General features: G+C 47.2%; 1 protein-coding gene and 1 long non-coding RNA gene across 3 annotated transcripts in view; one reads left to right on the top strand and one right to left on the bottom strand.

Moving 5' to 3' along the window:
* Prkca (protein kinase C, alpha) overlaps positions 1–19,231 on the bottom strand; it is a 397,680-nt gene that overhangs the window by 163,040 nt on the left and 215,409 nt on the right.
* On the top strand, positions 4,700–13,827 carry LOC148003149 (uncharacterized). Its single transcript, XR_015632204.1, has 4 exons — positions 4,700–4,763; positions 8,687–10,994; positions 12,124–12,204; positions 13,429–13,827. It is a non-coding gene; the product is annotated as an uncharacterized LOC148003149 (long non-coding RNA).

Below are 19,231 nucleotides of genomic sequence, written 5' to 3' on the forward strand. Positions count from 1 at the left end.
GGGATGAGCTCATTTTGAATTTAGGGTAGGTCTTGTATCCAACGACTGATGATCTTATAGCAGAAAGTAGAGTGGGATCAAAGCCACAGAGAGAGGCAAAGGGTAGAATAATCCACAACAAAGACCATGAAAGACAGCTGCAGAAACTAGGAGAGAGCAGGGAATGGTAAGGGCCTACTTGGCTGACACCCTGGCTTTGAACTTCTAGCCGCCAGACCAATTTCTGTTGTTTCCTGCCACTAACTTGCAGCTTGCCATGGCAGCCTTAGGAAAGAAAGCCCTTATCTCTGCAGTGAGAATCTTTACATAGTTTCTATTTTGGACCTTAGTGGAGGAATGTGGATCTGTGAGTCACCTGTGTTTCCTGACTCCACCTGGTCTTTGCAGCTGTGTAAGTATAGCAACTGCTGCATGAGACGTCCCAGAAGAGCCCGGCACCACTTCCATTCATAACTGCTTAATTTTCCCCAGGGAAAGAGGATGGTCCCCAAACATCCTCTTGTCTAAGCATTCGTGTGCCAAGATGACAACGCAGGCCTTGCCCAGTCATAGAGCTTTTCTGTGACTTCCTTGGGCATGCCATGTGATAACATACTAAGCAGTGCGTCTTTCCTGGAGGGTCTGATGTCACCCGTGATCGGAGTCACTCAGACCATTGCTGGGAGGGAATAGAGAGATTCTAGGACTGTTTTACTGAGCTAAAAATAAAGGAGCCACCTGGAAGAGCCATCTACGTCTTTGTTCATTTGGCTGAGCCTCCACAGGGACCTCTGAGAGCAGGTTAATGCAAGTTCAACCCCTCTGAAGCCAGCAGAGCACTCCACTCAAAATCCACGTGCCAGGATGTGGCACCAAGTGTGTAATGTGGTGATATGACCAAGTTTGGTGACTTCAGCTCATCTTCAAACCTTGCCTATGTCCAAGGGGGATACACCACAGGTGAGAAGAGACTCAGTTTGCTGTTGTACCCAACCCTGGGAAGTCACAATCTGGGGGCAGAGTCCCTTCCACACCAGCTATGTCCACCCAGACATCTGTCCTCCAAAATATTGATGGTATCCAGTCAGGCGGACTGAAGGCTGACACCATTCAAGAAGTAGGCTTTACTCTCCCCAGTCTGAGAGTGAGGGAATACAATAAAGAGAATCTTCAGCATGGCATGCTGGCTTGTACCTGTAATGTCTCAGCATCTGAGAGGCCAAAGCAGAGGACTGCCATCAGTTCGAGGCTAGCTTGGGACACACAGTGAGTTATAAGAGAGTTATAAGCTATAAGGAGACCCTCAAAAAAAAAAAGACAAACAAAACTTCCCTTTCTGATAAGGGACTTGGTGTCTCTCAGGAGGCGCTCTTTCCTTACAGGGATAACAAGGTCTCCTCTTCACAGCAGCCCCAAGTTTCTGCTGCCTGTCTGCTAGCTACTGAGGGACATGTGCCAGCCTTCTATGCAGTTAGACTCAGCTGTATTACTGGGTTTGAGCAAATAGGCTGTGAATAGGCGTGGGTGCTGCTCTTCTGACTTCAAATACAGAGAAGTGCACGGTCCTTCCCCATCCCTAAGTAGACATGGAGAAATCCTGTTTCAACCAGGCAAGCAGAGACAGCACCCTTGAAAGTGATGGTGCACCTGTAAGATACAGTTTAGGTTCCCAAATGCGTGCATGACGACGCATGTGACACGGGCTCACTATGAAGTAGCAAACCTCCCTCTCACCTTCCACTGCAAACCAAGGTTTCTTCAGTGCAGTAGCTAAGCCTTTACCCATATGAAACCTCAGGGCTAGACACTAGAACGCTAGACGAATACATCTTTATTAAACGAACAGAACTGGTGTCCTTTGGCGGTGCATAGTTTAGAAACCAAACCACACAACGCAACCACATGGTAGCCCGGATTCACAGCACGCAGGGACCGGAACTGCCATCAATCACTCAGGACTGGCAGCCTGTCAGGCTACCTTGCTCTAGCCCTGCCTGCTATGATCCATGATATGACTCGAAGCATCTCATTACATCTCCTTCCTAGTACATGGGTGGTGGTGGTAGGGGTGGGTGCTTTAGAAACACAAGAAGTGAGGAGAGACAAAATCTGCAAGATGTCTGTTCATTTTTCTACAGCGAATTAGTCCTCTGTAAACTTTGCTTAGGAAAGTTGGTCACCAAGTATCCCCCACAGGGCATTTTTACCAGGAAGGGGCTATTTAGGAAGTACACAGAAAGATGGCCAAACAACCCAGTCTATCATAAAACTAAAATGTGGCTTTGCAGTAGACCAAAGGGCTGATGGAATGCATTTTCCCCCAAAGCTGCTCACAACAACAATGACGGGAACAATGGTGATAATGAACAAGGGCTTAAGTGTTGCCCCTGTTAGTGCCCAGTGGTGGTCTGAGCACTTGGATGGCTTCATTCCTTTGACTTCCCACAAGGATTCCACGATCACCAAACGCACAGTGGTAGAAACTGCACCGCACTCGGAATGGCGCTCGCTCACGGGGATTTGAACCTGGGTCATGCGAGAGATGAGGGTGTGCTCTCCCCCACCACTGGCCTCCACTGAGGATGAATGCAGGGCAAGGGGGTGGGATCTGTGGTTAGCCACATTCCTGACTAGCGGGGGAAGTTTCAGTTTAGGAACAGCATCCTCTAATGTCCTCGGAGAGCGGTTACTCATCAGATGCCCTTGTGTGTGCCCCAGGACGGCACTGTCAAGTCTCTTTATGCTGCGCCGATGGAACCCTCTAGAGTCTCCAAGCCACTTTTCCATCTATGAGGAGACTTGAATCTCACATCTGTCAGGCAGATAAGGCCAGCGCCATTATTATTCCCGACTGGGAACCGATGAACAGGCAGTAAAGTGACTCACAGCACATCCAGTCAATGCAAGCCAGCGCTGCCGCTCCTGTAGCAAGCTCATGTGTGGGGAGGGGACCCCCGGGACTCATAGCAAGATAGTTTCTGAATTTTGTTATATACTTCTGCATCCTGGGGAACAGCCAACACTTTCAAGTGACAGTTCCCCTTAGATGCAGATTCCATTGTCTTCCTAGCTCAACTGCTTCTTTGGACCTCCCAGATGATGAGCCCCCAAGATCACAAAAGTCTTTCTGTGTCAACAAGTCACAAAAAAATGGTTGCATTTAACAGATGTTCAGAAAATGTCTCCCAAATGAGAGAATCATGGGATTACCCTGCTCTGGTCATAAACAACCACACAGGATTGTCCTTATTTGACTGCTATTGCTGTGATAAACACCATGCATGACCAAGAGCAACTCGGGGAGGAAAGGGTTAATTTGACTTACACTTCCAGGGCACACTCAGTCCTTGAGGGAAGTCAGGGTAGGAACCTTGGAAAAAGGTTGCTTACAGGCTCAGTCTCAGGTACATACCCAGCTAGCTGTTTTAGAGTCCAGACCTACCAGCCTAGGGATGGTGCCGCCAACAGTGGGCTAGGGACTGCCCCCCCCCAACAACCAACATCATGAATCATAACTTAAGACAATCTCTCATAGGTATTGTCACAGGCTAATTTGATCAAGAAATTCTTCAAGTAAGTTTCCTTCTTCCAATGTGTCTCAAATTGAGGATAAAAAGAACCCCTCATAAGAGCAAACCTGAGCAATGAGCCAGCTTTGATCTAGCAAGTCTCGTTCCTGGATATTTTATGAGACGTTCAGGACAGTCACAAACATCCATGCATAGGAATGTTCTCTTCGAGACTGTTTCTCACAGCACAGCAAAGCATAGAGAACCCTAACATATCTGATGCTAAAGAATCTTTGGGACTCTTCAAGATACAAAGGATTACTATGCAGCCTTCAAAAAAAAAAAAAAAAAACACTGTAGGAATATAGTTACTACCAAAGAAGGTTTTCTAAGTCCTTTAGTATGTAAAGCATAAATAATCTGAAACATTTACTGTTATTTTATTACATGGCTGTCACAGATGTGTTAGAAAAATCACAGTGGGGTATAGACCAGATATCAACAGCAACTGTATTTGGTAGGTGGAGTCACATCTGCACTGTGAAAGTTTATCTAGATATTGAGGTAGGGGATTAGCCATCCGTGTACTGGTGTGTGTCGGTAAACTTCTTAAATCCTTTATGGTTTAGAAGATCAGTTATACAATAACCAGAAGTGGTAAACTGTGTCTTCCTGTGGCTTTGGATTGGACAACTCCTGACCCAAACTCACAAATGAGTAAGTGAGTAGAGAACTGAGAACACAGGCCTGTCCTTACAGGCTGTGGTTAAAAAGGAAAAGCAAGACAAAAGCTAAGACAGCAAACTTCATTCCCATTCTGATGACCTCAGGCAGGATGGGAATGAGGTGTGTGTGTGTGTGTGTGTGTGTGTGTGTGTGTGTGTGTGTGTGTGTTTGGCGGGGGTGGACTCAGACAGGTCCCACACCACAGACTAGTCCCAGAGGCAGAGAAAATGGACCTTTGCAGGTTGACCTTAAAGGTCTGCTCTGTGTGCTCCTCCCTGGACCTCACTTTTCTTTCGTTTAAAACAAAAACAAAAACAAAAACAAACAAAAAAACCTAGGAAAATGTCACAGCCCAGAAGGGTACGTAACACCTTTCAAGGAGGGCAGCAGAAAAGAGCAGTAATAAAGGTAACAGATTTCTACCAGTTAGTAAGAAAAGGCCACCTCTCCCTGGTGGAGCAGGAGGGCATGCCAATGACATAAACAGTCCCAGAAATAGCAGCACTGAACATGGGAGGGGCTGCCTTGTCTTCAGGGCTTCCCAGGGAGGTAAGTGCCTGGGATTTCACAGAGGTCAGGTTGAAACCTTCGATTTGGTCAATCCGACCAAAGCTTTGACTGTGGGGATGTGAGCAAGCAAACATTCTCACACACAGCTGGTGGAGGGCAAATTGGTCCCTCCTGTATTGGGGCAAACATAGTAGGTGTATTAGCATAGCCAGGGTTCTCTAGAGTAGCAGGACTCTCTCTCTCTCTCTCTCTCTCTCTCTCTCTCTCTCTCTCTCTCTCTCTCTCACACACACACACACACACACACACACACACACACACACACACACACAAAGGGGAAGTCCAAGGATCTAGTAGTTTTTCTGTCTACAAAGCTGGATGTCTCAACTGGTGTTTAGCAGAAATTGGATTCCTGAGAAGTAGGCTCTAATGCCATGGAGGAATGGACGTGCAAGGCAAGGGCAAATGGGCAAAGGGCAGAAGCTTCCTTCTTCCACATCCTTATCCAGGCTTCTAGCAGGAGGTGTGGATCAAATTAAAGGTGTGTCTTCTTACCTCAAGATCCAGATTAGAAGTGGACCTTCCTACTTCAAATTACACAAATCAACAACAGCAGCAGCAGTACAGAAAACAAAACAAAAACCTTCATCGACATGCTCTCCATTTTTGAATCTCAGCTATTTCAGATGTAGTCAAGTTGACAAGGAAGAACAGGAATCACAGAAGGAAAAGATCTGCCCACCTTACACCTTATTATGACAGGCAACTCCTCTCCTAAATCTGTTCTGGATTTTGGTAAATTCTATTATGTGTTCAAGGTGCACAAAAGTCCAGTATTCCCTGTCGCTTGTTTAAAGAAGCAGAAATGTGGATGCCACGTAGCTACCCACCAACAGGGAAATGGATAAATGATTGTCACAGACCCTGGAAGGTGAATGAATAGATGGGAGCCAAAGCTGGATACAGTTTATATTCAAAATGTTGAGAGAAAAAAAAGCTGCCAGAGATTTTGTAGAATGTGATACAAGTAACACAAAGTGTAATTCAACACAGCAAGATGGTAACAAAAGGCTGGAAATCCCCCACGTGCGGGGAAGGCATCTGAGGATGCAGCAGAGTTCAGAACAGCGGTTATGCCAGCAGGAAGGTGAAGAATACAGGATGGGAGTGGGTAAGAAAGTCACCTACACACACATGCATGGATTTGCGGGAATATGGGAAGAAAGCAAACTCAGCATTGACAGGGATCCTGTCTATGACATTCTCTGACTTCAGTCCAAGGAGCTTGCTTCCTTGCTATCCCAGGCTGGCCCAGATCTACAGTTGCCTCAGTAGATGTCCACTGCTGACCAGGGCCACAAAAGCCGTTCTTAATGGCAACAAGAACAACAGGACGGGCATCCCTCACCTGGATCCGTTCGTGGGCCCAGGTTCTCTTGAGTTTCAGGCCCATAACTGCCTGGTGGGGGCAGTGTTTCCCATCCGTGTGTTGGTAGAGCCTGGTCTGCTATGGATTTCTGACCACTCTTTATTATTATAATGAGCAACTGACGGTTGCCATAGAGAAGGATCAAAGCACAACACAGCACTTTACCCGAGGGAAACCCCTGGCTTCAGACAGGAGCAAACCACGAATCCTCTGGCAAGCAAGCTGCTGAAGAACTTCATGAAAGTCTTTACCGCTCAAAAAGACTGTTCTGCCACTCAGCATCATTGTGACCTCTGTATCTGCCACTAGGGCCAACCTCTCACCAGCCGAGACCAGTGTAGCTTCTTTTAAACTGTGGAAGAGAACAGAATCTGACCTAAGAAAGGAAGGAGGGATCCCCTTCTGCACAATGCGCTCTGCTTGCTGCAGTGTGGCTGGCTGACCTTTACTCTCTTTGTAGCATTTGAAAAGATTTTAGGGCTGCTGGGGAGATAGTTCGGTTGGGAAAATGCTTTTTCCCCCCATGTATGAGAATGTGACTTTAATTCCTAGGCATGAGTAAAGTCTGGGCATGGTAGCATGTTCTTGTGGTCCTGGTTCTGGGAAGGAGGGTAAAGACAGATCCCTGGGGTATGGCCAGCCAACCTGACCTTGGTAACAGGTCAAGGAGAGACCCTGTTTTATATAACAAGGTCAATAATATTTGAGGAATGATACTCATGCCTCCACATGCATGTATAGACACCACCTACATGAACACACACACACACACACACACACACACACACACACACACACACACACACACTTTTGGGGCTGGCAAATCATGCTTATCCTGCTCATTACTTGAATATCCAGAATCTTATTTTTTTAAGTAAATCATATTTGTTTGAGTTGGGCTAGGTGATAGAATATAAATGGAAGTGGGGTAGCTACTGTCACAGCTGACCCCAGGCTAGGTTTAGAAGTCCTCTTAAGGTCTGACCTCTACTGGTCAGACAAACAAGATATAGCAGCAGTGGCCCACAGTGTCCCTCTGCTGAGCCAGGCACTGAGAAACTCTTTAAATTAAGTCACATGCGTTCAGTCAGCAAATGTCATCCAGAAAGGCCGACTCACATTAGTCTGGAGTCACCAAACAGATTTGCCAGTTATCAAATGCCATAGCTTCTGGGTAAGAAGCTTCATGCTGGGGTGGGGAGTGACCAGAACTCAGGTTGAGCAACATGTGATGAGGTCCTGCTGTGAGCTGGGCATCCTGCTCTCAGACTGCCCCACATTCTGTCCGTGACCCAGAGGGACAGACATTTTAGAGGAGCCACAGTGCGAGACTATAAAAGCCTCAGCGTCCCAGGCATCAGAGTGAGGGAGCTGCCTGCAAACTGGAGAAGCTTCCACACTGCAGCTCTTCCCTACCCAGACTGCCAGGACTCCAAGTTCGGGGAGGGTCTGCCAGTGGATAGCTGCTTGTGTCAGCTAAAACATTTGTGAAGCTGACTAATGCTGGCAAAACGTAGTCTCTGAAATAAAAGGCCAAGCCCTGGTGCTTGGTAGCTGGGTATGTAACCTGAGTTGGACAAAGGCCTTTGTAGACCTAACTTAATATCAATGTGAGACTGGCTTCAGGATCTAAGGCCAATGGCTGGTCCCCTGGAGGGGAGGGGAAGCCATCAGACAGGGACGATGTAGGGGAAGATGAAATGATGTTGTCATGAGGCTACCAGAGACTGGAAGAGTCCAGAAAGATCTTCCTCCAGAGATGTTAGCCCACTGACAGGCGGGCTCTGTATGCTGGCCTCAAAATTCTGAGGAAAGTGATTTCAGTCACAGGGATGACTCTGGATAAAAGTCCCTCAAGATGAGGATCCAGAACCATCATAAAAGCCAGGTAGGCACAGTGGCACCCTACAGTCCCAGCACTGGGAGGAACGGGAGGGGGTTTCTAGGGCAAGCTGGATTAGCTGGAGTCATCAAGCTCTGGGTTCATTGAGAGACTGCCTCAGTGAATATGGTGGACGGTGACATTTGTCATTTTGCCCCCAACCCACAATACACATATACACATGCATGTGCACCTACACACATGTGCCTACACAAGCATGCCCCTGAATTTATCGATGCCACACACATGTACATGTGAAAACAAACAGATTTCTTGCAACTACTAGATTGTAGTAGTTTGTTCTACTAGCCCTGGGAAACTAAGTGATGCCCACCAGCTCAGATTCCACTCACATCTCTGCTGACAGTCAAGCCAGCAGGGAATGGATGGCGGGGAGGATGCAGAGGGGAGGAGAGGTCATGTGATATCTGTTCCCTTCTGCTCATCCAATGGATTTCTGATTAGAACTCAGACCCAAACCAATCAAGGCAACCGGTAACACAAATACCAGCTGCTCCCTGTGCACACTGCCACGTCTCGGTGCCTCTTGTGGTGACCCCCAACCGCACAATCATTTGTTGCTAATTCACTACTGTAATTTTGCTTGTTATGAATTGTAATGCAAGCATGTTTGTTTTCCCACGGTCTTAGGTGTCCCCTGTGGAAGGGTCGTCTTTCCCCCTCCAAAGAGGTTGCAGCCCACAGGTAGAGAACCACTGCTTTTGGGCTGCATCTTGGAACTTCATGGCACGTGATTCTGCAACCTCAGCTTCACAACGAAGAGAATCTAAGTTGGCAAAGACATCACAATAGCTTAAGGTGTTCCCTCTCCACATGACCCCACCATCCTCGCTGAATTATTACTCAACTTAAAACACCACTTCTCCAAATAAATTTTCTCTGATCCTGATCAAGAAAAATGACACTTCTCAAAACTTTGGCTCACCCAGCTAAACATTAAACTAGGAGTTATTTGATTTCTATCCAAGACCTGAAGCCAGGACAGCGCTCCTTCAACAACGCCACCCGAGAGACAGCTAAGTATTAACTGTGACTTTGTACTTCTGACTCAGCCATCTTTAACCCCTGCATTGTAGAACCTTTGTGAGTTTATAGACACCAACTAGTCCAGGGTGAGCCGCCTGGAGCTATGACAGACAAAATAGTGAGGAAACGCAGACTAGCATCACTTCCAAAGTGCACCAAGGATGCGTAACTTCTCAGAATAACAGTTCTCTCCACACCCTCGAACCTCAAGCATCTTTACCAAGCCCCAGACCCCAGCAGCAATATGTTTACTGAGTGAAGAGAAAAAATATTAGCAGCAGACAATTGCAAGCACCTTTTCTCTGCTTGGACTGGGTGCAAGAGCCTAATGGATTAGTTTAAAACTCTCGGCAACCCTGCAAGAATTTCTTTCACCCCATGTTCTCAACTGTCTTCATTTTGTAAGACTCACATTCTTAAGAGCCCAGCCAAGGAACTGACGTGGGCTTCCCCTGTGCATCGAGGCTTGTTTTTTTTTCTTTTACATTTTTAAAGTTTATTTCTAAAGTGTATGAGTGACTTGCCTGCATGGACATCTATATACCACGTGTGTACCTGTGGAAGTCAGAAGGGTCCATAAGACCCCTTGGAACTAGAGTTACAGAAGGTTGTGGATACCATGGACGTGTTGGGGATTGAACCCAGGACCTTCTCAAGAACAGCTGGTGCTCTTAACAATGGAGCTATCTTTCTAGTCCTTGTATGGATAATTAATCAGTCAATCAACTAATTTGTGTCAGCTCAGGAATGCTGGTGGTGGAGCTGAGAGCTGATGTTAAGGCAGGCTAGATAAAGTTATAGCTCCTGACCAGGAGTCCATGAAGGCAATGGGATATTATTTGAATTTAGACAAATATAAATGTCTTGGCACCCTGAGGGACTTAATGTCGGAACAGAATCCCCGCTTTGGTTCAGAAAGCCTGAAGTCATTTCTGTAAGCAGAGGAGAAAGAAGAACTAGAAAATTGCTGGCAGGTGTTGGGGGCATAATGCAGCTCTGTAGAGGGGATACCACGATAAAGGGTCATCTCCAAAACCATTAATAAGTGACACGGCCCAAGAGCTGACCCGTTGTGATTTGCTATGACAGGCCAGATTAGAGGTTCCCTAGGAGCGCCCCAGAGCAGCTGTCCTGCAGTGACCATCTGAAGGTCCTTATCCCTACTCCACAGGACATGAAACAGATGCCCAGCCAAGAGGCAACTGGCCTGAGAGCACACAGCAAGTGGCCAGGTCTGGGTTTCAATGTTTAGTGAGACTGTGAGGCCCATGTTTCCTAAGAAAATGTTACCCGATCTCCCCGAGAATGTCAAGTGTTTTAAAACTTTTGAAAGATGTCTTCTCCAACATGATTGAAATGTTAAAAGTTAGAATGGCGTTTTGTGACAAGTGGAAGCCCTGTGGACTTCATGTTTTAGGTCCATAAATCCGGTTTCTGGACTACAGCCATACTCCCTCAGAACATACCGTCTGGGATTGGCTTTGCACCCGAGAGGGAGCGAAGCTGCTGCGACAGAGACCATATGGCCCGAGAAGCCAAAAATGTTTACTATGAGGCCTTTGCAGGAAACGCTCACAGGCCACTGATCTAGAAAAGTTACTCGGGAGAAAAGGAGAAACGCTCTTTCTCTGTCGAGAGAAGAATAAGCAAGGCAACAGCATGCTAATGCAGCAAATTACAAATGCCACCGTGAGGGCGGAAGTCTGAAATGTGGCTTGGTGCAAGCACATGCAGTTCTCCATGGACTGCTCTCTTCTGGTGAAGAGGCTTTCCATCCATCTCATTTCTGCTCTGTCTGGCAACATGTCATCAAGGGACTATGGGGAGGGCGAGGCTGAGAAGATGGATTTCACCTTAAGTGTAAATCGCTTTTGTGCATTGATGGCTTCACCGGTAGAAAGGCCCGAGCCAGGTAACGCTAACCCAGGCTATCCGGAATGATGATAGATGCTAACTCCACGTGACCGGGGCTGTGGCTCAGTGCAAAATGTGTCCAGCATGTGGGTTCGATTCCTAGCCTTACGGTGAAATGTATAACCTTCATGAGGTAGAACGGTCAACAAAGTCATGCCAAGAGGCCAGGCTGGTGTTTTGGTTTGTGCGTTGGGGGATGGAGATAGGCATGATATGGTGTATGTTTGTCATGCATGTGGAGAGAAGAGAACCATGGTGCCAGTCCTGATCTTCCACATTGTTTGACACAGGGCCTCTTTGTTGTTCCCTACTGTCTAAACCAGGCTATCTGTCCCACAAGCTCTTGGGGAATTCTCCTATCTCTGCCTCCCATCTATCCATATGAACACCAGGATGATAGATGTGTGCTACCATGCTCACCTTTATGTGTCTTCTGGGGATTTGAAGTCAGGTCCCCATGGTTGTATAGCAAGCACTTTCTCATTGATCCACCCCACAAGCCCTGTTCTGCGTTTTGAACCAAGTGTGTCCCTTCAGTTGGTGAGAACCCATCTGACAGCCCGCTTATGACACATACATTCTATGAAGTGCGCGTGTTTCAGCAACTGTGCAGAGTGCTAAGAAACGGGCACCTCTCTGAGATCTGGCCGTGTGGAAGCAAAGAGGCTTGTTCTTGGATGCCTGGGATGCTAAGAATGCTTGGAACTCTGGGACCTGAGCCAAAAACGCTGCTCTGTGTTCTCATGTTGGTCCATGAGGGTACTATAGGCCACGAGCACAGCCAGGAGAGGCAGCCATCCTCCATCTCGGGCAGGGCTCCGGCTTTTAGCAGCTGCAGACTCCCAGGGTATCTCTGGTGGGGTGGGAATGCTGTTGCCCCAGCTAGTGACCTCTTGACTCCTTAAGAATGTCTGGTTGGGGAATAATTTTGGTCACTCAGGAAATGAAGCAAATGGGAAGTTTAACAATAGACCCCTAGTACCATTTGAGCATCACTCTGTTTGAGATATCAGCCATAGGTAGCCTTCTCTGTGACAGTCACCTGACTAACATACCCAGTAAAGTGTCTAACTTCTTATCTTTGTAAATATTCCTCTCACGTTCCTATCGTCTATTGACTGGTCTAGATGGCGTCTCCCTGGATCCTGAGGAAACTTGGTGAAGAAGAGAGAGCCACAAACAGAACGCAATATGGTGCCAGGTGTAAGGTACACAGGAAGGGCTGGAAAAGGAAGGGGTGCAGTGGGGACCCAATGGCTGATGTCATATCTACTGTGTGTAACTTCTCTCTTTGTAGCTGCCCTTAAACTTACTGTCCTCCCAAGCAAACAGATGGGTCCCTTAAATGCAAATTAGATCATGGCCTTCCCTAAACTGCCAAGGTGGTCACCCTGGCCTGCCTTCTACCTTCTAGTCTCACATAACTGGCTCCCGCCACAAAGGACTTCACTGAGTTAAGGACTCAGCAGTGCTCCTAATGTGGTCTAGGGATCCATGTGACCTGGGTTCAGATCCCACCACCAGTTGGTGAGAATCCATCTGATGGTTCTCCTGATCTTGTCCCATCACCTAGCCTCTCCATATTGTGAAACACACATGTCCAGTGTGAGGACAGGGAGGTGATTATCCTGCAGGTGTAGGCTGGACCCACCACCTGCAGCAGATGCAGACTGGGCCCACCACCACCTGCAGCAGGTGCAGGCTGGGCCCACCTGTTCCTGCTACCATTGCTGTTTTCTACCTTTCTGCCCTTTTCTGTTTTGCTACCTGGCCATGGAAAGGTCTGTCCCTGAGCTCTTTCTCAGATTTCCCACTTAGGTTTCAGCTTAAATGTAACCACATGCAGTGCATGCAGGAAGGCCATCCTACCCAGGTCTGTGTCTCTCCAGGCACCACCCAGCTCTTGTCACAGGGCTTAATTAGGTGATTGTGGCTGTGATGATGTGTCATGTGCCTTCTCTCCCAATCTGCACATGCCACAAGGACAGAGCTACCCTCCTATGAAGACAGCCTCCTGGCATCACTGCAGGACGGACCCAACCACTTCCTATGGGCTGTGAACACTGTAACGCTGCAGCTAAGAGGTAGCAGCCTATACAGAATGAGCCTTGCCAGAGGCCAGAGCCCACGCCAGAAGCCTGATGGAGATGAGGGCCAGGCGTGGGGCTGCTGAGGGTGCCTATGGCTACTTCACAGGGCAGTCATCTCAGAAGCTACCCAGCAGGTCTGAAACAGAAGTATCAGACCTGAACATGATCCACAGTGTAGAGGAATGGGTTGTACGGACAGGCTCCGAGACAGGTGGCCAGCGAGGACAACACTGTAACAATCACCAATATGGATGAGAGGGATACCTGTTCCCATCGCAGGAGGCAGATGTGGCACTTGCTTGCCTGTCCACAGACACCTCACCTATTTCTACTCTTTTCTAGAAGTCTGTTCTCTCATGCCAAACGAACCTGGAAGAAACAACCTTTCAATTGTGAGTTATATCATAAGCCCGTCTTCCAGAATTTAGGGGCAATACTGACCACACCCTGCAGAATGCTTCAAACCCGACGGCTTGTTCTATCAACCCTTAACCCTCTGAATGAAGAACGCTGAAATGGGAGGACATTGCCTTCTTCCAGGAAGAAAACAGTTTTTGCGAGCCTTTGCAAGCCTTGTGCGAGCCTTTCATAGATGATGTCACAGAGGCTTTTTTTTCTCGGGAAACACAAGGAGGGGCATGGCCAGCCCTGTGGGTGTTCCCTGCCAAGGTCTGAATCTGATCATTTATCTGACCAGCTGAGCAATCAAATAAAATGCAATTTCAAGCCTGGTCAAGCTGTACAAAGGTGTCGAATTTCTCTTGTTTGGGAACAGCAGAAATGATGTTTCAGCACGGAAAGAAACCAGTAGGAAGCAAATTCAATGCCAGAGTGAGGAACCCTGGGATCTGAACTTCAAAAGTCAGTTATTGCAAATTGTAGACGGATCCTGAATAATGCAGTCCTTTCTTGATCTTGACGTAGCTACACAGTACAAGCTTATGGGTCTTGTGCCTGGACTGGTTTTGTGAGATCAGAACAAAGCTTCTCTGTCACCATCTGCCATAGATGCCACTGCCACCGAGGTGTCAGCATCTTCTTAGTCTAGCTCTGTAGAGATCTGCCTCCATCTAGCACGAATGTGCACTCAGTATCTGGTTGCTTCTATTGAACACAGTTTGTGACCAGCTGGTCCACACGAAGGCTCACGAAGGCTCACAGTCACCACTGGAACCCGCTGTGGGTATTTTGCCTTTCTTTTGATTACTGGCTGGTCACTGTTTCTAAATGCTATGTGCTAATGTTAGTATGAGTAGAAACACAAACAGGCAGTTTGCTTACTCTATCCAGACACTGACTGTCTCAGTCAGGGTTTTACCGCTGTGAGCAGACACCGTGACCGAGGCAACTCTTACAAGGTCAACACTTAATTAGGGCTGGCTTACAGGTTCAGAGGTTCAGTCCAGTATCACCATGGTGGGAGCATGGCAGTGTCTAGGCAGGCACAGCACAGGAGGAGCTGAGAGTTCTACATCTTCATCTGAAGGCCACCAGAAGACTGTCTCTTGTGTAGTCAGGAGGAGGGTCTCTTTGCCCACTCTCACAGTGACACTTCATCCAACAAGGCCACACCTAATCCAACAAGGCTACATCTCCTAAAAGTGCCACTCCCTGGGTCAAGCCTATCCAAACCACCACGCTGTCCTTCCTCACAGCCATGCCTGAGGTAGCAACAGACATATAAAGAGTATTTTTCCATAAACCAGACACTGTGATAAGTACAACAGGTATTAGAGCTTCGTTTTAATCTCCACAGGAAACACCATGAAGCAGGAGTCATTGTCATCCCTAGTTAAAAATATGGACACAAAGGCTTAGGGGCTGAGTGGCTTGCTCTGGTCACAGTTGGTAAACGTTGGGACTCTAGTAAGTCAGCTACAGCTTGTGCTACCGCTGACTCCTTGTGCTGCTTAAGCTCACTGTCACTATGACTGGACTGAGGGACACCTAGAACATCAGGAAAGCACATCTCTGGGTGTGTCTGCCAGAGCCTTTCCAGAGATGACTGGATCACGTGGGCTCTGATTTCATCAAGCAGTGGATTCAAAATTGTAACCAACTACTGGGATCAGGTAGATTCTACGGAGGATTATCCCAGGTTGGAGGAAGAGGGTGGGTGGGGCTGTGACTTTGAAGGGTATTTATGAAACTATGGCCTCTGCCTGCAAGTTCTTTCTGCTTCTTGGCTACTATGGGGTCAGTGATCACCTTGGCCATATGCCCTTACCTTACCAAAGCCAGAAACCACAGAGCCAGACACTCTAAAACAGTGAGTCAGAATAAACCTTCCATACTTGAATCCCTTCCTCTGGTATTTCATCACAGCGATGAGAAACTGGCTAACAGGCTGCTTCCCTGACAGGAGCAGTTCAAAACTAGCAGCTCTTAAAGACACACTGTTTCTTTAGGCAAATAGAATTAGAAAAGAAAAGGTGAAGGTTACAAACAGTAATGTTTACTGATAAATGTAACCAAATTTGTTTCCAGAAGTCCCACAGCAAAAGCAAGGCATAAGCAGGGACTAAGATTGGCATTTCTGGCTTCTTTACCAGGCTGGGTACTGCGATCCCACTGTTTAATAACTAGGACCTTGTTTCACTTTGTTTTCTTCATTGCCTCTGAGGCCATTTTCTTCCCCTGTTTCTATTTGTATTTCATCTTTTGAAAAGGTAGAATATTTTCGTGAGCTTAGGGCATCTTCTGGTAAGTGGGTAAGTATTACCACAGAAGTAATATTTGGGTAACAAGAGGTAGTTCCCTAAGAGTAACGGAAACATCAGATCTAGGAAAAGCATCAGGTTTTATTACATTCTGCAAACCACAGCCATGCAGTATACTCATTATGTTTTAATAAGCATATTTCAAACTCAAGCAGGGTTTGGGGATGGGATGGCTGTAAATCCTGCTTTTCTGCTTTTATCCTAAAGGAAATTAATGAGGGTGGGCTTTGGCCTTGGCAGAACCAGAGCTGATCAAGAGTTCATGGGGCGTCTTTCAAACTCAGGGGTTTCTAAGCTGCCCTGTATCTCTTTGCTGCTTGTGACACAGCCACACCACATGAGGCCAAACCATCCAAGGAAACAGCCTTTACCATCCTGTCTGTATAAGCTGTTCCCAGAGCTTGAGTTTGGCTGTAGTTGGCAGAGCCTCCTGTAGACCAATGACCTACAAACCCAGCCACATGAGCTATCTGCTTTGGTTTGCTCAGTCCATTTTCTTCTTCTCCAGAGTTATCTCGTTGGCTTGATCCTTGAACAGAGTTTCTCTAAAAGAGGTCCTAAAATGATAACCTTAAAAGGCTTCCTCTGCAGACAGAATGTAGCTCTGTCAGTCCCAGAAGCCTGTGTGCACTCTCACCAGCTCCAGGGCCAGCAGCTATGGAAGTGTCTTCAGAAAGGTAAAGGTGGAACCCACTTCTGAGGCTTGGCAGCAAGGTCTGCTCTAGTATCCTATTACTTGCTTCTGTGTTTTTTTTTTTTTTAAATTGAAATTTACTGGAAGAGGATAAAATGATGATCTCATAATCTCTATTGGAGGAGGAGGAGAGAGGGGAGGAAAAGGAGGAGGGAGAAGGGGGAGAGGAGGGGAGAAGGACAAGGAGGAGGAGGAAGAGGAAGAGGAAAACAAAAAGGCAAACAAGTAGAAAATTCCATAACATTTAAGAATATTTGAGCAAAAAAAGAAAAGTTTCAGGAAGGTTTCCATGGGTGAGGTCTTAAAGGCGGGCTAGCTGGATCTTATAACTGAAATATTTTGAGGAAGATGGTTCACTTCGGGTATTTTTTTCAGTTATTGATATAATTTTTCACAGCCTCTCGAAACACAGTATTCACTCAGGAAATCATAAAATGAACTGACCATCAATTTCAGAATCTTGGGGTGCTGGAGATTCGCTTACCTAGGATCGCAGCCTACTGAGGCCGCAGCCAAACCACCCATCCCACCTCTGTCAGGTCACTGAACCCAGTCTCAGAACAGAACGGGGCACAACTACACACAGAGAACGCATGTCCCCAGAGTGGGCCAACAGTGACTCTACCCCTTTATGGTCAACAGTCATAAGGTACTCAACCCTTGTCTATTGACTCCACAACCCACGTCTCCACCCCAAACAGCACAACTGGCCATCCTCAGATCTGCCCTACACATTTATGTTCACTGAAAGGTTTCATTTGCAAAAATATGTGTCTGCTGCTAAGTGGAAGTTTTGGAACCACTGGCTTGGATCGATAGTCTATTTTCTGAGAAAAACAATGTCTAAAGTATTCATTTGGAAGGTTGTTCAATTAAATTGGAGTTGATTAAAACATGGATTCCCCCTCCCTGTTAGATAGATTTCTCCTGACAAATTAATTTGGCTAAAAGGTTCCAAATTAGCCGCCTCTTCCATCACAGAGAGTCTTCTAAATGTTCGTGATGGCTAGACTTGAACTCATTTAGCATGATCAAACATTCTGAATCTGGCAGGTTGCGCGGTGTGGACAGGCGAATCATTAGATCTAAACGTATCTCTACGGACAGCTGAAGTGTGGATAAAGGACTGCGCTTCTCTCCTGAGCTGGCTCCTGTGTGTTCAGTGAGGTCAGGCACCAATCTGGACCTGCAGAAATGAATGCATGCAATTCCCCAGAGAACAGAGATTAGGGTGGAGAAAACTCAGCGTGTCCAGGTTCTTCCCTAACTCTTCTAATATGGTCATCCTTTATACTGCCCTGCTTTTACCACTTATGACTACAGACAGTGAGTGAGAAAACTTAAGGAGAGAGAACTGGGATGTGGATCAGTGGCAAAATGCTTGCCTGGTATATCTCCAGCAGAAGATGTGGGAGGAGGAGTAAAGGACGGGAAGGGGGAAGAGGATGGTGATGATAAGGAAGGAGGAGGAGGAAAAGGAGGAAGAAAAAGGAGGAGGAGGAGGGCAGGAGGAATAGAGGAGGAGGGAAGAAGGAGAACGAAGAGGAGGAGGGGGAAGAGGAAGAGGAAGAGGGGGAAGAGGAGGGCAGGAGGAAGAGGGGGAGGAGGAGGAAGGGGAGGAAGAAGAAGGAGAAGAAGAAGAAACAAGAGGAGAAGGAGGGAAGGAGGAGGAAAAAGAGGAGGAAGAAGAGGAGGGGGAGGAGGAGGAAGAGGATAAGGAAGGAATAGAAGAGGAGAAGGAGGGAAGGAGGAGGAAGAAGAGGAAGAGGAAGAGGAGAAGGAAGAAGAAAAGCCAGGAAGAAGAAACTCAGGAAGCCCATGTAAATATGACTGGTATTGGAAGGTAGGGTTTGCGTATAGATTTATTGCTCCATAAGTGTGCTCACAGGTATGATCTTGCTTACTCTTTACAGCCATCTTAAAGATGGGAGTGTGGTTTCCATAGCTGCACTGCTACTGTGTTGTGGGTGGGAAAGACACTGCAGAGTATGGCTAAATAGCTTGCTTTAGGTCAGGACTGGGAGGTGAACCTGGATCCCAGGGCTCTTGACTTCCAGCTCAGAATACACCTCGTTGGATTATGCTGAAGTTCCACTAATGGAAATTTAATCCCTACAATTCGGGTTAAGACATTTACTTAATGCTGCAGCTCCAGATGAACAGAGTAATGGCAACAGTAGTAACATCGAGGTGCTACACACAATTTTAATAGGAAAACTGCCAAAGCTGGTAAGGATAGCAGGGGATGCCCCCGCCCCCTTAGAGAACCAAACAGTGTTTCATACCACAGGCAAGTGGTGAGAAGTCTCTGTCTCACCGTCTTCTCCTCAGCAGCATTCTGCTCCTCTCTAACACTTCATGGCACCCTACACACAGTGCACAGCAGCCTGGTACTGGAGGACGTTCTAAAACGAGCTGTTGTCCTTCGTACGTCATCTCTCTTCCTGTGCACAGAACCACAGCGCAGAACAAAGCATTCTCACTGCATGACCTCAGCTGTGTTCCCCTGTCTGCTCAGATTGGGGCAGGATCCCAGGAGCCCCCTCTGCCTCCTCCACAGAACCTCCTTGAGGAGGTGCATGTGCCCCATGCAGCACAAGTGCCTCCACTTCCCTGTGTGCTGCACATCTGTGGAATGGTACAGAACAGGCAGCTTTTGCCTGGGTCCCTCACTTCCGTGTCATATCTGAGAGACCTGGTCCAGGTTACAGGTTCCTCATTCAGTGCTGAG

The sequence above is a fragment of the Rattus norvegicus genome, chromosome 10 (assembly GCF_021556685.1).
Source record: "Rattus norvegicus strain SHRSP/BbbUtx chromosome 10, alternate assembly SHRSP_T2T, whole genome shotgun sequence".
Lineage (NCBI taxonomy): Eukaryota > Metazoa > Chordata > Mammalia > Rodentia > Muridae > Rattus > Rattus norvegicus.